Genomic DNA, 15,179 nt, shown 5'->3' with positions numbered 1-15,179 from the left:
GTGTTGTGTCTGTTTCAGGTGTGTCTGGATTTACTCTCTGTGATCTTGTCCCTGTGCAGTACCGACTCTCGCTTCCTCTGCAAGTGTATTTGCAAACTGACGCCTCAAGAATTCAAATTTCGCTGCGACTTGATTCGCTCTTTACTTTGAGCAGTGAATTGAAGCGTTGTTCTACCCTTTCAAAATTGAGTTGGGCAATCACTGGAACTAACAAAAGTTGCATTACGAACTGAAATGAAACAACATAGCATTTGCTTAACACTATATTTGTAACTCAGCGTTTCGTGAAATCTGGGCCGAATGCCATTTAATGGAGTTAAACTTAGCCTGTGTGTGAAATTCAGTCTTCGTGCAAAGTGTCTACGCCTTACTGTGGAATAAAATATGTATTTTTTTAATGTTTTAGGCTACATCGTACCTTTGGGAGTTACTCATAATGACACATATCATAGTAATGAAAAAATAAACAAGTTGCGTTTGGAATGGCGACAGACACACTTGCTTAAGTTCATCGCTTGAGGTTAAGGACATATTGCTTTGCGGTAAGATTGAATCCTGTCCAATTTCTCTACAGTATGTGTGGCATAATTCTGTCTCAGGGTGATGTCATTGGTCACATGATGAGCACTTATGACCTTTCACATGACTGCATACAAAAAATAGCCTCTTTGGAGTTGGGATGGGGTGCGGTGGGGTGGGGGTCAGGTTTTATTTGCTGCTGGTTTGGGACTTTTGCACAAAACCACCGAATTTCAGTTCCACTGAGTACGAAGGGAAACTCCCAGAGGCTGAGATTTTGCAAGGTTTAGAAAACACTCGGTCTGCGCGTTTGGTTCTTGTCCTCCATTTCTATCTGTCTTCAGTGAAAATACACAAGAATCAAAATCAATTTGCAATAATGATGCAACACACGTACCAGTTTGCACTGTGATTTTAGTTCTGCGTGAGTGACATTGTTTAAAAAAAAATAGCTCACTTTCTCCCTGGAAAAAAAAAAAAAAAAGAGGCTGTAGGTTTCTCTCACTCCTGTGAAGAATTTAAACGTTTTTCATATCAGCTATTGAGAGATTAGTAACTCCACGTTGGAGTGTTTTGCACACTGCTTGTGCATACTGAACTATTGCCACTTTATTGCCCCCCTCCCCCCCATTCCCCCCAGCATAACCCTCCATGGTCTGGGCAAAGAACTTATCTGGGATGTAGCTTTCTGTGTGTTTTCTCACATATTTCTTCAAAAAATAAAAACAAAAAAAAAACTTTAAGTAAAAATGAATCTTTAAATGTACCAAGGGCACTGCCTGCAGAGCATTCCAGAGGAGATGATTTACTTGCATTTTCCGTATTAAAAATATGTAAAGAGAAATTTTTATCTGATTCAATATCATGTATTACTGTGTCTGCTGTGGAGTTGGTATCCTGGTTACGTGTCTGTTATGAAGTCATGGTGATCCAATGCTGTGCTTCAATGTACAGTCCTCAACTGTCAAAACTATGATCCGGGACTTTTGTTTAGTTTTATTTAATTTAATTTATTTTTTTTTGTTTGTTAGTTTTTTTGTTTTTGGTGTTTAATGGACGTGGGGAGGTTCAAGTCTGTATTGTGGAGCCGATTTTTTGTGTGTATTCTGGGGTGCATGCACAGCTGGAGATGAGCTCATAGGATCAAAAATGTAAGAATGACATATTTCACATTCAAAATGATATGTGTAGAATAAAAGTAAATGCCATGTGAGAAATTCACATAAAAATATTTATCATTTTAAAATGTTGGTTGTTTTCTTTTCTCAAGCACGTTTTGGAGCAAGCTACAAGTGTGCTGTTGGTGCGAGAAGAAAAATGGTATCTGGCAAATCAAGGAATCTCTGTCCAGTTGGCATTAAGGCATTTTCCATTTGTACTGTAGGCTGTTGTACACTCACACACACACACACACACACACACACACGCACACAAACCATTAACTTCCCACACAGATTAAAGGCTTTAAATTCCAAAAGCTGGTTTTGTTTCACTGAGCTCGTCTGGAGAAATGAACTTTCCGGCGAGGATTACAAGACGACGGCGGTGAAGAACGACAGCACACTTGTGATGGTTTTTGTTTCTCCATTTTTTCCGCCGTTCTCTGCTCCTCTTGGTTTTTGCTCCCATTTCTCTGTCTGCGTGCGTTTAATCCTCCTCAGTGGTGTCTCCCACAGGAGCAGAGTACCCACCACTGCCGCCCGCTATCTGCACTCCCATCACCATGGAAACAGTCCCCAAGTCAGAGAGAAGTAAACAGCTGGGGATGGAGGAGAGAATTTTACAGAGAAGATATCAACATGCACCCCCCCCCTCCCCCCACAACACTTTCCCCTCCACCAGCACTCCTCACCAAACCCCCCCACAACACTCTCACCCCTTAACCAGCACTCCTCACCTAACCCCTCCCCCCCTCCCCTACACACAACCAGGCCTGGGAGAATTATAAAAATAAAAGCTGTATTCCGTGGGCAGAATTTTTTTTTTTTTTATAAAAAGAGAGATCGTTACTATGAATATTGAATTGCTTTGTCGCATGCAATCAGGCTTAAAAGCCGTCTTCTCTTCCAGGTCCGCATGCAGTAATGGCCGCACGGATAGATCCAGTGCGCATGTCGTGTTCTGGCACTGTGCACACGCGTCCACAGCGGGGGATCGAAACACAGCCGAAACACGGGAGCGGCACACGGGTGCACCGAGCAGCTGCAGTTCCGGAACTCTCCACCAGGCATTAGACCACGAGGGTGAGCCGTAGAATCTGGCAGTAACGTCTGCAGACTGTACTGCTGCGGAGGCAGCATTCTCACATCCCCTCTGAATAGTGCGCAGATTGGCATAGAGATGAAGGTAATTAACTGCAAGACCTTTTTTTTTTTTTAAAGACTAACTGGAAAATAATCAGGGGAGAGGCTAAGGGCTTTGGAACAGGAGAGCGCAGCACATTCTAAAGGGGTTTTGCTCAAGTGGCCCACTCACCAACCCTCGAAGCGAGCTCCACCATTCAGACTTCACCACATTCAAATCAGGGAACTGAATCAGGGGCCAGTGATTCATTCGTTTAGATTTAGTTTTATTGGCTCATTCGTGACGTGAAAATAATGTGAAAACTGGAAGTGGGGGGGGGGGGGGGGCATTATTACAGAAGCACCAGGGCCCTCCCTTCACTGCTGGAACACTGACGCTGGTCCATTTTCTTTTGTTCACTTGTGCTTCAGACACAAATCCCACATGATGTGAGAAAATGGAGTGCCGGACGAAAGCACTCACAGAGTAGTGAAATAGTTTTTGCCTTAGAAAATTACTCACTTGTTTCCACATTTCCACATGTCCACGAAATACAGGTGTTAACGGTTTGCCTCCAGAGCTTTAGAAAAGATAGTGACCTAACGTGTGTGTTTTTTTTTTTTTTTTTTTTTTCATTCAAGATATTTTTAGTAGTGGTAGCTCACTTACAAGGTTAATTACATTTTAATGGCGTCTGACCAGTTGTGAAACAAACAAAGTGGATGGCGACCCCGGATGAGTCCGGATGAGCCTCTGTGGCATTCTACACAGCAGATGTTTTCACGATGACATCACCTCTGCCTCCTTTAAATTAGCCAGCTGACAAGAAGAAAAATGACACCTTTGATTTGCTAGTCACATACCAAAGTATTGATCAGGCACAGTTCCAAATACAAAAACATGTCATACATGGGATTCAAAAGTTATATGCGTTTAAAACATCATTACATTATCCCTTTATTGATTGCGATTTTAATTCTTGGTGTGCTTCTAAGTGTACTTCAACTACATTACTATTGATCCACGCAGAGCTTGTAAGCCTCTTAATACAAACTATTACAGTAGTTTGTATTAAGACTGTACAAAGGGAAAAATAAGCAGCAGTTCCATTGCCAAGGTCGTGTTCAATATAATACTTCTCCTTTCTTATCCACAGCTCGTTGCCTCTTGTGTGGGATTTATTGCATTTTCTTGTGTGTATTTGTGTGTGTGTGTGTGTGTGTGCACACCTGCGAATGTGTGTGATTGAGCGAGTGATATCTAGGTCACAGTATTCCTCGTAATAATAAACACGTAAGCACATAAACTTTAGAAAAGAAAATGGTTGATTGTGGAAATCAGGAGAATGGTAAACGTTTGCTAATGAACAGTGGCAGCTCACCCAGGAAATGTGGAAAAGCACGGGCAGTAGTACCAAAAGTAGGTGGCACCATTTTTTCCTAGTGACGTGAAAAAGATCCAATACTAATACTCACTCTGTCCAGTCAAAAACATAGGACTCAATCATCCTTTAAGACTGTACAGAACACAGAACCCCGCACACAAGGTGAGCTGCTGGATTCACACAACAATGAAAACATTTAAGTCTTGTTCCCCTGACAGTATTCTGTGAGAAGACCCACGGCTTATTATGACAATAAGTATTAGACCGCTCCATGAAGGTAGTGAATTTCCTACTGAGAGGAGTAGGACTGCAAAGCTAAAATCCAATTCTGTCTCAGCCCAGAGGACAGAAAGCCCTTATAGGGACAAATGCTGTTCTTTCACAAATCAGCCACTATGATCAAGACAGTTGGAGAAACAAAAATGTAACTGTAGTCTGCCACCGGTTAACTCAGTTCACAAATTTTCCAGATTTATATATATATATATTCTTCTCCTGAAATGTTTCGTCATGTGAACTGTGACTAAAGTTACAGTGGTTTTTTCAACTGTCTTGATCATAGTGGCTGATTTGTGAAAGATTTTATTTGCTTTTATTATTATATTATTATTAGAGGTTATAGAGATTATTATCCAGGTGGTCGGAACAAAGTACTGGGAGGACTTTTCATTTCTGAACCTGGATTTTCCACCTCTGTGTTCATGTAATGGTGATGGATGAAATATTGGACAAGGAGGTGGGGTAGTATGTACAAGTTTAGATACAAGAAGAAGGTGTGGTCAGGCTTGACTGATGTGAACAAAGAATGTGAATTTACTTTGAATTTCAGATATTTTAACTCTTCAGTAAAAAAGAACCCTCGACCCACAGTATACGGAATTTGCGCTTTCACTTTGCGTGCACAGGTGTTAAGCTTTAGTTAATTAGGAAGACGGCCCACCTCCCTGGCAATCAAATCCACCCCAGATGCAGGTGAGTTTCCAGCGCGTGAAGCAAACAGTTAAGCAATTTGGAAGAGAACCGCTTTTGTTTTGTTGTAGCAAAAACCATACACGTCTCAGTTAAACTAATATTCAAAGTTAACGACGGAGAAATTGAAGATGCCACCGTCGAAACAAAGCACTTCGTCTCAGGTAAGCTTCAGTTTGAATTCTTACAACCGAAAAGCAGGTAACAATGACGCGGTTTTTCTCATTTTAAATGTTTGTCATGCCGAAACTATTTTGAGGATATTACCGTTTTTTCGCAATTAACTATCGCCAAGTAGATTATTTTGTATACATATTAAAATCAATGCAAGTGCAAACTTTTTATTACATGGAAAAAGTCGAAATATGCATCAAACGAGCATTTCTGTCGTTAACCTGCATGCCGTAAGCGCCTCCCTGTTAACTCCGTGTTAAAAAGTTGAAAGTCCTCCGTTTTCATGGTTAATTGGGAACAGGTGCGCTGATGCAGGTCTTTTTTTTGTTGCCGAGACTGAAACAATGTTACCGTCTTCAAGTTGATGCATTTAGCTGGATAATTAAAATATTTAGATTTTGTGAAGGGTGCGAAGCGAACCCATTTTCCGAAGTGTAAAGGTATGTGTTTGTAAATAACAAGGCGAACATTTGTAGGTTTCGTAGTTGTCTTTGGGGGACCCTGATACAAGTCGTCTACTGACCAAGCCTACCTGCTGAATGTAAGTACAGGATTCATTGTTTTATAAATCTCTCAACAGAGTTCATATCTAGTTTCCGACTGTGATGGGGAACACTTGTCTTTAAAGAAATAATGAATACATTTTAACCCTGCTTATAATTTAGAAGAAACAACAAATCACAATTATTTCCTCCAATGTCTTAATGTACAAAAATGCATGTGTGTATCTTCTGTCATATGCATTTCATTATTCCTCAGTCTTTTGAAGGTACAAAGTGCTTCCCTTGACTTTTTAAACAAATAAACAATGTAGCATATTCTGTCATTGGAAAAAGAAGCTATAAATCATGTTAACCAAGTTAATTTAGCAGTCCTCCCCAGCACATGAGAAATTAGACTACGGGGGAGCTTGGGTAATTAATGTAGGGTGGCACAATAACCACCGCTGGCCCTTGGAAATCCGTCTTCTTGAGGGCACTGAAAGTTGTCGATTTAATTCTCCAGAATCCGTTTTTGCTGCCAGTAATTACCCATTGGATTGCTGCCAGTCCGTTTCTTCAAGGTTTTTTTGAACGCCGATGCATTCAACAGTCATCAAAAAAACCCCTTGGAAATGTTGGGATGTGGGGGAGGGGGGGTACGGTGGTAATTATAGGAGCAGGCTCCAGCTCTGCCACTGGAGTGAATAATTAATGCAGCTGCTGTTTTGTCTCCCCGTCCCAGGACAGGAGCAGGAAGCACTGTACCCTGGAGGCGGGGCCGCCTCCTGGCTGATGCGGGACGCCCGGCCCTCGTCCCCCGCGGCTGCTGTTACCGCCTGTCCACCCGCGTGAGCCTCGTCCCGGAGACGGGTCCGTCCTGCCGAAGAGGGCCACTCCAAGTAAAAAATAACCTAGATAACGTGCTGCAGTGAGTGAAGAGAAGGGCTGTGTAATGTGCTTTGAAACCCAAGTGTGTGCGCGCACATGTAAGGACGTGCATTTACACACACACATGCTCAGATGCACGTGCACCTGCAAGCACAAGACTCAAGAATGCGCATGGACACACCACATACACGTAAACACAGAAATACACACATGTACACGTGTACATGTGTCTCCCCTCCCCCCCCCCCCCCCCCCCCCCTGCTGTGTGCGATCTGCTTCCAAACTTCTTTTTTGTGTCGACTTGTGTGGGGCTAAATTTTCCCTTAAGTATTTCCTTCTTTGCCTCCACCTCCTCTACCAACATCAACGTTTCTTCCACAGTCCTATTCGGCTTTCTTTTCACATCCATTTTGCTTAGACTAACATTAGACAACAAGGGAGCTTTCATAACGAGGGTGTGTAACTTTATTGAAAACTTCTGTTGACCCATCAATAGAACACATGTTTCCCTAAAGCTGATTGGTTCTTCTCTCTTAGCAAGTGTAATTAAGATGTTTGATACATGCGGCCCCAGGTCTTTAAATCTGACGTGTTCTTGACTTGGGGTGATTTTTACTGGTTCACTGAATAGCGGGTGGTATTGGTAGTTGTGAAATCCAAGTTTGGTCAATGGTCCATTCTGTTTTACTCTGTAAACCTGTAGGTTTCATATACAAGCGTGGCTTAGCAAAGTGCTTGCATGCCTCTACATGGCCCCATGTTTGGCACATGCATTCATCCGCCCACAGATATACGGTAGTTTTGGCAAGTTACAACTTTAGGCTTCGTTGAAGATCAATGAGTTTCTATGAATTTCCTTGGGCCAGTTGGTGTGAAAATGATTTGATGGTCGATCACAATGTATGCCTTTCAAGGCTATTAATTTCCTGAGCCCTTTCTGAAATTTGACATTTTAATGCGCTTCTTTCCGGCTGACCTATCGATCACTGGCTTAGCACCAGGATTTCACCAAGGGCAAAAACCGGCAGCTTTCTGAATGCAGTACAGGAATCAAACTTCAGAGTCATTAGCCTTATCAGTTTTATTAACCCTTCTGTAATTAAGTGCACTGGAGCCACGGGGCTTGCTGTAGGATGGACTTGTTTTTTCACACTGCAGAAAACACACAGATTGTGTTCATGAACACCAGGAGCGCCTCAGTGTCTATTGGTTTTGGTTTGTTTCATCGTCAGTGAGTCATTGATGTAATTCACTGGCTAAAGAATCTGCACACATTGTTTCCAAGGACTGAAATGGCCTTGGATTGAAAGGAAATCGCACTGCAGCTCTCCAGGACTAACGTTCGAAGACCCTGGTATTCACAATCAAGTGCAGTATTACTGTTTTTGTTTTCTTTTCCATACTTCATATGGAAAGTATACAGTAGTAAGCCTCCTGCCTTCCCTTACAATAGTTAAACCACTAATCATGTAATGTAGTTTTTAAAAAACCTCCCGAGAATATTGTACTTATTCTCCTCTACCAAGGCATTCTTTTTGGACTCGCTTTGAAAAAGACACAATGGTTTGTCTTAGAATGAAACCACGACCACATTTTCTGAAAATGCAGTTATTTGTGAAATCATTGGGAATTACAAAGCCCAATCTCCCATTAAGGGGACTTGTTTTCTCTAAACAGAAATCTCATAATGCGAATAATGTGAATTGGCGGTTGGGATTAATTTTTTTCGAAATGTAAAGCTGTGCTTCGTCTCGTGTACTTGTGCGTCAAAACTGGGCAACGACATGAAATAGCAACTTGGCAACCGACCGTAAGATTGCATTAGGATAAATGCAAATAAACAAACAGTAAATACTGATACTGTAAAAATAGATTTTTTCCCCCATTCCATTTCCATGTTGTGGCTTCCTCTATGAATGTGTGAGAGCTAGGGTGTGTGTGTGAAGTCTGCTTGCTGGTTCTTCCTGCAAGTGTGGGTGGGAACAGGGTATATGCAAGGGCACAATTGGCTATACATATATATTACATTGAACTCTCGCTGTAATTGATGTTTTCATCCCCATTTTCCCTGAGGAAATTGAAACACAGGAAGTAAAAGAATGATTCCTCTGTGTGATCAATTATGTATTTTGTCAACTTCTTAACATTACACTCAAAATAATACTTTATTTATGCATCGCATCATCTGTAAGAGTGAAATTTCTATTTGCATGCAGTGTAGTAGGTCTTAAAATATTCATACATACATACATAGCTTAGTTAATACTTAATTTGTGCAGATATTTCTTTGGGCTCTTGGGTAAGGACTATATTTCACATAAGGTAGAAAACCAGGCAAGTGCCCTCCCCTGACAGGTTTAATTTGTGATTTTTAATCTCTTTTTGGGAATGTTTTTCATGAATTTCTAAATGTTGAGGAAGATGCACGTTTCAGGAGAAAGCTGTCGTGACATTATAGGCTTTTTCGAGGGATTCAAGTGAGAGCCCTTGGTGTGGGGATTAAGGCTTGGTTGTCATGGCTACGACTAGAGAATTTGTGTACATCTGTAGTGTCTGTCTGAATGCGACTGAAGGTCTCAGGTAAAGGGAGTATCTGGTATTGCTTGCGGCTCGTTTTATAGATGTACGCCCTGAAATTTCAGCTCAAGCGTTCTGACTGGATTTGAAGAGAACCGCTTTTGTTTTGTTGTAGCAAAAACCATACACGTCTCAGTTAAACTAATATTCAAAGTTAACGACGGAGAAATTGAAGATGCCACCTCAGGGAGGGAGGGAGGGAGTGGAGAGGAGAGGAGAGGAGAGGAATGTGGAAGTGTGGCATAGTCAATAACGAGACTGGCATGTAATCATAAAGGCTGCAGGTTTGAATCCCTGGCAGAGAGCCACTGCTGTGCGTTTCAGTTTGGCTTGACCCGAAATCCAATGTGTCGGATTCACGGCGCACACTCGGCGAGGCTGGTGCACCATCGCAGAGTTCAGGTTGACTGCTTGCTGTAAAGTGTTGGTTGAGTTGGAACGCCAGCGCGCCCTGTTTTCCATTGCACTGCCCGTCTCGACACCCGCAGCCTGAGGCAGAGTCCGGTCTTGGATTTAAAATTTTATTTATTTTTTATTTTTTTGAGAAGTTTAACCCATTCAAGTGTCGGTTCAATTAATAAGTGTTCTAGAACTCCAGCGCTTAGAATTGCCCGTAGTGATTGTTACATCAGCATTAGAACGGTTAAGAACGTTCTGTTCACATTGTGTGATCTTGTACCCCTTGAAGGGTTAACATGCGTCTGGATTGTGGCCTGGAATTGGGAGTGCCTGAAGCAAGGGACAGACAGTTGTGTAATTGCTGAATGTAAAAAGCTTGGGGGGTGGGTGGTGGTGGTGGGAGGGGGGGCATTATCTGGGTGGGGAAAGGAGGGAACTCTGGGGACGCCAGCGCTGTTCGACGGTACGCCGTCTTCACCAGAGCCATCGCCAATTTGCAAAGCGCTAAATAATGAAAGGGTCGTGATGAATAATGCATTGCTCATGTGCAGAAAGGCGTCCGCATGGGGGGGGGGGGGGGGGGGAAGGGAAGGGAAACATGCTAACTGATTAGCCACAACCGGGCCCTCCACTTGGTAATCAACGGAGCCACAAATGCTAATGAAATGTTTGGTGGGTGTGTGTGGGTGCATGCATGCATGCTTCTGTTTGTATGTGTGTGCTTGTGTGTGCAATTCAGGGATGTGTGTTTGTTTGTGTGTATCCACTGCACAGTAATCCCTATGCATGTGTGTGATTGTGTGCGCGCGCGCGCCTAGCTCCCTGGGGGGGGGGCGGTGATACTTCTTATTTGTTCTGTGTATTTTTTCATGTTCAGGATGAGGCCATGTTATTGTGCTTTTATTTTTGAATTGTTCTTAGTTTCCCCCTCAGGGGTAAAAGACACCAGGGCCCAAAACAAAGAGTCGCTCAGCACCTACGCTCCTGTGTTAACCTCCTATCATTTCTTATTATGGAATGGCACACATCTAAAGTTGCTGGCCCCTTGCCAGTGTTGTCTCCTTGCCTTCAGCTTGTTTGTTTCCATGGTAATCACCACTGCAAAGGGGATTTTCAGGAGCATGTAGTCACTGAGTAAAAGATGCTATGCACACTGCTGTACAGTACATATATTTACAAATAAATAGCAAATTCCACTTTTTTTATTCCGTAAGCTTGGAGATTCCTGAATTCCGCTGATGCCTGGAGACCAATACTCGGGTGCCCCGTTTTCGTGGAGACGGTGGGGGGGGGGGGTGGGGGCAGTAGTCCGGCTCGCTGGCTGTCAGGCTCTTTAGTCTGTGGACTCTTGCTCATATTTTCCGGCAGAATTCTCAAGCAGAGACGCCTCCACAGTATGTACACGCGACTTGCTGTATGCGGCATCTGTCGGACTGACAGACGGGTAACTACGGCGACGTGGACACAGTGAACTGGTCTTCCCTCCTGAATTACGGGGCTGGTGAAAATGTTTACTGCACCCAGGTCTTAACTGTTTCACTTCTCTGCAATGTTGCCCTGTGATGAAGAAGGTGACTTTAACCTGTCACTCACTGGGAGTGTTCCAGTGGCTCCGCCCTCCTTAGGAGGAGGTGCTGAAGGCAGGCTGCCATGACGGTGCACATTGATGCATTTTGCGCTCCTGCAGTTACCCAGCGCGTGCTGCTAAATTTAAACACCGCGTGACGATCCAAGCTACCAGCGTCATATAAATGAATAAAAAAGTTGTTGGCCGCATTCCTTTTAGCTCTTAAGCGTATAAAAAATGAATGGCAAAGGATTTTTTATTTTTTTAAGATATCAGAAAACCTTGAATGAGAAATGTGACCATCAGTTGTTCAGCCCAGTTCTTGAATTTTTTAAGTCACTGTAGCCGCTGTTGTATGTGGGACAATGGTGATGGACCACCTGCTTTAAAGCGATCGTGAACGTGCATGTTTTTCTGGAAACGTGGGTACAGGACGGCAGTATGACTGTCCACTGCGCTAAGGCAAGTCGGTCACATTGGGGAGGGGGTTGTAATACATACCCTTTAGCTTGCCTCCCACTCATCCAGGCACTTCATGAGATAAAGGCCTTAAAAGCTTAGCTGCCTAACACTACTCGTATGCAACTTGTGTGGTCACTGGTCTGTGGGTGTTACTGCGGATGTGTGGGTGTGGTCAGTGCGTGTGGTTGCAGATATCGGTGTGGTTGGTGAGTGTGGTCACTGGTGTATGGGTGTAGTCAGTGGATTTAGAGCTTTCTTTGGGGGGTGGGGGTATGGGCATAAATGGGTAGTGTGTCTGTCAGATGTATGTGATGCTCTGATTTTCACCAGGACAAATCAATCAAGTGAGAAGGAAAGGCCAAACACCTCAAGTAGTTTATCGTATTCTGTGTACATTTTTTACACGCACTGTCCAAATCTTCCGTATCATTCAATGTCCTTTCCCAGTTTTGTGCTGAAGATGTAATCCGATGAAAGGAAGACACTATATAGCTACTTTGCAGTGTGTTTTTTTTTTTTTTTTTTTTTTTTTGCGCGCTGTAATTATCAGGCTCTTCATTGTATACAAGCTTCCCATGTTTTATTCACCCGCCCTTTACGATGATATTCATGGGCACTCTTTAACCCTGTTTAACCCCGGGCCGGAAGGCTGACGTGAGGGTTAGCGCCTGGCTCACGTGTGACACAGCGCCAGCGCGAGCTAGCCTGCGCGGTTACATCACGTACACATGTATGCGCTCTGGTGTTACTTATGCGTGACTGTTTTGGCTGCTTCTTCATGACACCGCCAGTTAGCCGCCATTTAATATTTATGAACCTCTATACCTAAATAGCATTTAATTAGTCGCAGCCCTGCAGGCGCCCATTTTGTAGGCAATATTCTTTGCATGTAAATATCAGACTGGTTTTATTGGACAGGGGTTGTTTCCTACAGACTGGGGAGTAAAGTGGGCTCACACCCATCTCTAGGTAACCACCACTGTCCAATAAGAGAGCCCTGTCGTCAGGCCTGTTCCTGCCGAAGGACTTGCTCTGTGTTGGCTCCCATTTGTTTTACAGGAGTAGCATTATGAAAACATGTTGTGTTGGGTCTCTGGGGCTTTTCAAAATACCTGCCCGCATTTTGAGCAGTCTCACTCATCTCCTGGGGGTGGGGGGAAAGTGCAAGCGCTGATTGGGGGGGGGGGGGGGGCTGGGTGTGGATGAGCATATCAGAGACTTATGTTAGGAATTCTGCTTGGTTGGGTGGGGGGGGGGGACTGCATTTGGTGAGAGCGTGTTTTGTTCTATACATGTTTTTTCGGTCAGTGCTCCAGGGTCAGTGTTGGGCTCTGCATTTCTGGGACCACAGGGCCCCCCAACACCCCCCACCCCTACTTGCTTTTTGACTGCCAACCTAATGGGATATTTTAATACGGCTCGCCATATGGAGTAGTCATGCTTCAGGAAGATGCCATCTGCCGTGTCGTTTGCTGGCTTGGAGTTAATTCATTATGTTTCACATGTCCTTTTTTTTATAAATAGCGAGGGAGCGTGTGGAGAACGCCTCTCTTACCTCCACCGTGGGGAAACCTGCCCCCATCTTGTGTCCTCATGTCGGTGCGTAGTATCCGTTCCTTCAGCAGTGAGTGCAAGTTCCAGTAAAAATCATTAGTGCGCCTGTACCGAACAGGTGACATGAGGTCTGCTCGCCGCCGCAGTCCCATATGCTTGATTTTTGCAGTTGCTGCGCGTTGATCACAACAGAAGTGTCAGTTATGAAATATCAGGCTTCTGGGGGAGGGGGCTAGGCAGGCTTGGGTTTGAGTTGATATGCAATAATTAGTTTACTTTTTTTTTTTCTTTTTTTTTAGACCTCAAAAGTGTCTCGGAACTAACCTCGAGGGGTTCGGGGAGAGACGCGTGAGGGGGGGGGGGGGGGGGAGACGAGACGCGCCCGTCCCGAGGCCAGTGTGGTTATTCAGCATGTGACCCGGGGCTAGCGCAGTAACTATGCGAATCACTTTGGCCTGAGGGGTCCTGGACCTGTAAGTGTGGCACTGAGGATCACTGTGCTCGTCACTCATGCTGAAGGGGGAAACGTGCGGGTGGGACGGTGTGAAGAAGTCAATCCATCTCACTTGTAAAGGAGACAAAAAGTGGGCCTTGGAGTCCAGGTGGCTGAATATCTTTTAGAATAAGATGTGGCCAGTCGTGGTGTTTTTATTATTATTATTTTTTTTAAGTTGCACATTGATATTGACAAAGCACATGTGTGCAATATCCCGGCAATACCAGGTGGCTTAATTTAATTTAAACCGGTAGCCAGAATCAGGGCAGAGACACCTGTTACTGGCAGTGACAAGGGCACAAAGCTGATGCAAACAGTGGGGGACAGTAATGGACCCGACCATTACGTTTGAAATGAGTGTGTGTGCGCGTGTGTGTGTGTGTGTGTGTGTGGGAGAGGAGGAGGGGGTGGGTGGTAAGATTTATGATTGGTTCTCCCATAATAATAGTCATAATATGAGTAATTTGGTCCCCATTACCAGCCACTTTGATGGTTGTTTTTTTCCCCCCCTTAACATTCATATTGAATGTTGTGCCCTAGTTTGGGCACAACTCAATTTTAGTTTGGCACATTGCAGCGTGTTAGTGCTTTAATGGCCTTGGATACCCTTGCCAGGTCCTGTCATTCCTAGTGTGGGCATAGCCCTTGCTGTTGTTTAGAGACTTTTTTCATTGCACTCATAAAACTGCAGTCTGGGGTTTTTTCCGGAAGGTTCTCTTGTGTGTCGTGCACATTCTGCTCCGGTTGGCACATGCATTTGTTTTCACACGTCTCTACTCTTTGAGTTATGTATGCCATGCCATCCCCTGGCTCTTACTGAAGAGCCCATAAGCTTATTGGGGTTTATTAGCAACGCTGGGTGAGGGAATCTGCAGCCCTGTGTTGGCGCAGTGGAGGAATTTCTTAACATAACAAACGGTGTTGAACGCGGCTGGGTTTGGCTGTTTGTGGGGAATGCTTTCTCCCCCTATTGCCAGCGAAGTCACAGGTTCAGTCTGTGCCCGGGGTTGGGTTCACACTCTGCTGTGGCTTAGTGAATATCACACTTGAGAAAATAGCAAAACAATGTCTGAACACAGGAGTCGAAAAAGATCCTACCATCCCCCCCCCCCCCCCGTCTTTGAGTCTATGACTTACTGGTTCCACTACAGTAGGAAAGTGAGCATTGTGCAGAAAGGTCAAAGGTCACCCCCCCCCCCCCTCGTGTGAATCCTTTTTTTTTTTTCCCACAGAGAGGCATTTCTCCCATCTGATTTTTTTATCCCCCTTCCCTCCCTGTACATTAATGTTCAAAGCCGAAGCGTGAGGTGGAACGCGTGGTGTATTCATACGAGGGTGTTGATCACACAAAGATAAACATCAGACACGTGCTCAGAATAGCGAACAGCCTTAAGGAGGCGCATGTACTCATCCATAAAAAGAAAA

General features: G+C 44.1%; 1 long non-coding RNA gene across 1 annotated transcript; it reads left to right on the top strand.

Moving 5' to 3' along the window:
* Window positions 1-5,160: 5,160 nt before the first annotated feature.
* LOC118219175 lies at window positions 5,161-6,916 on the top strand. Its single transcript, XR_004763671.1, has 3 exons — window positions 5,161-5,319; window positions 5,806-5,870; window positions 6,554-6,916. It is a non-coding gene; the product is annotated as an uncharacterized LOC118219175 (long non-coding RNA).
* Window positions 6,917-15,179: the final 8,263 nt, after the last annotated feature.

Source organism: Anguilla anguilla, chromosome 19 (genome assembly GCF_013347855.1).
Source record: "Anguilla anguilla isolate fAngAng1 chromosome 19, fAngAng1.pri, whole genome shotgun sequence".
In the NCBI taxonomy this organism is placed as follows: domain Eukaryota; kingdom Metazoa; phylum Chordata; class Actinopteri; order Anguilliformes; family Anguillidae; genus Anguilla; species Anguilla anguilla.
This window is presented reverse-complemented; position numbering and strand designations above follow the sequence as displayed.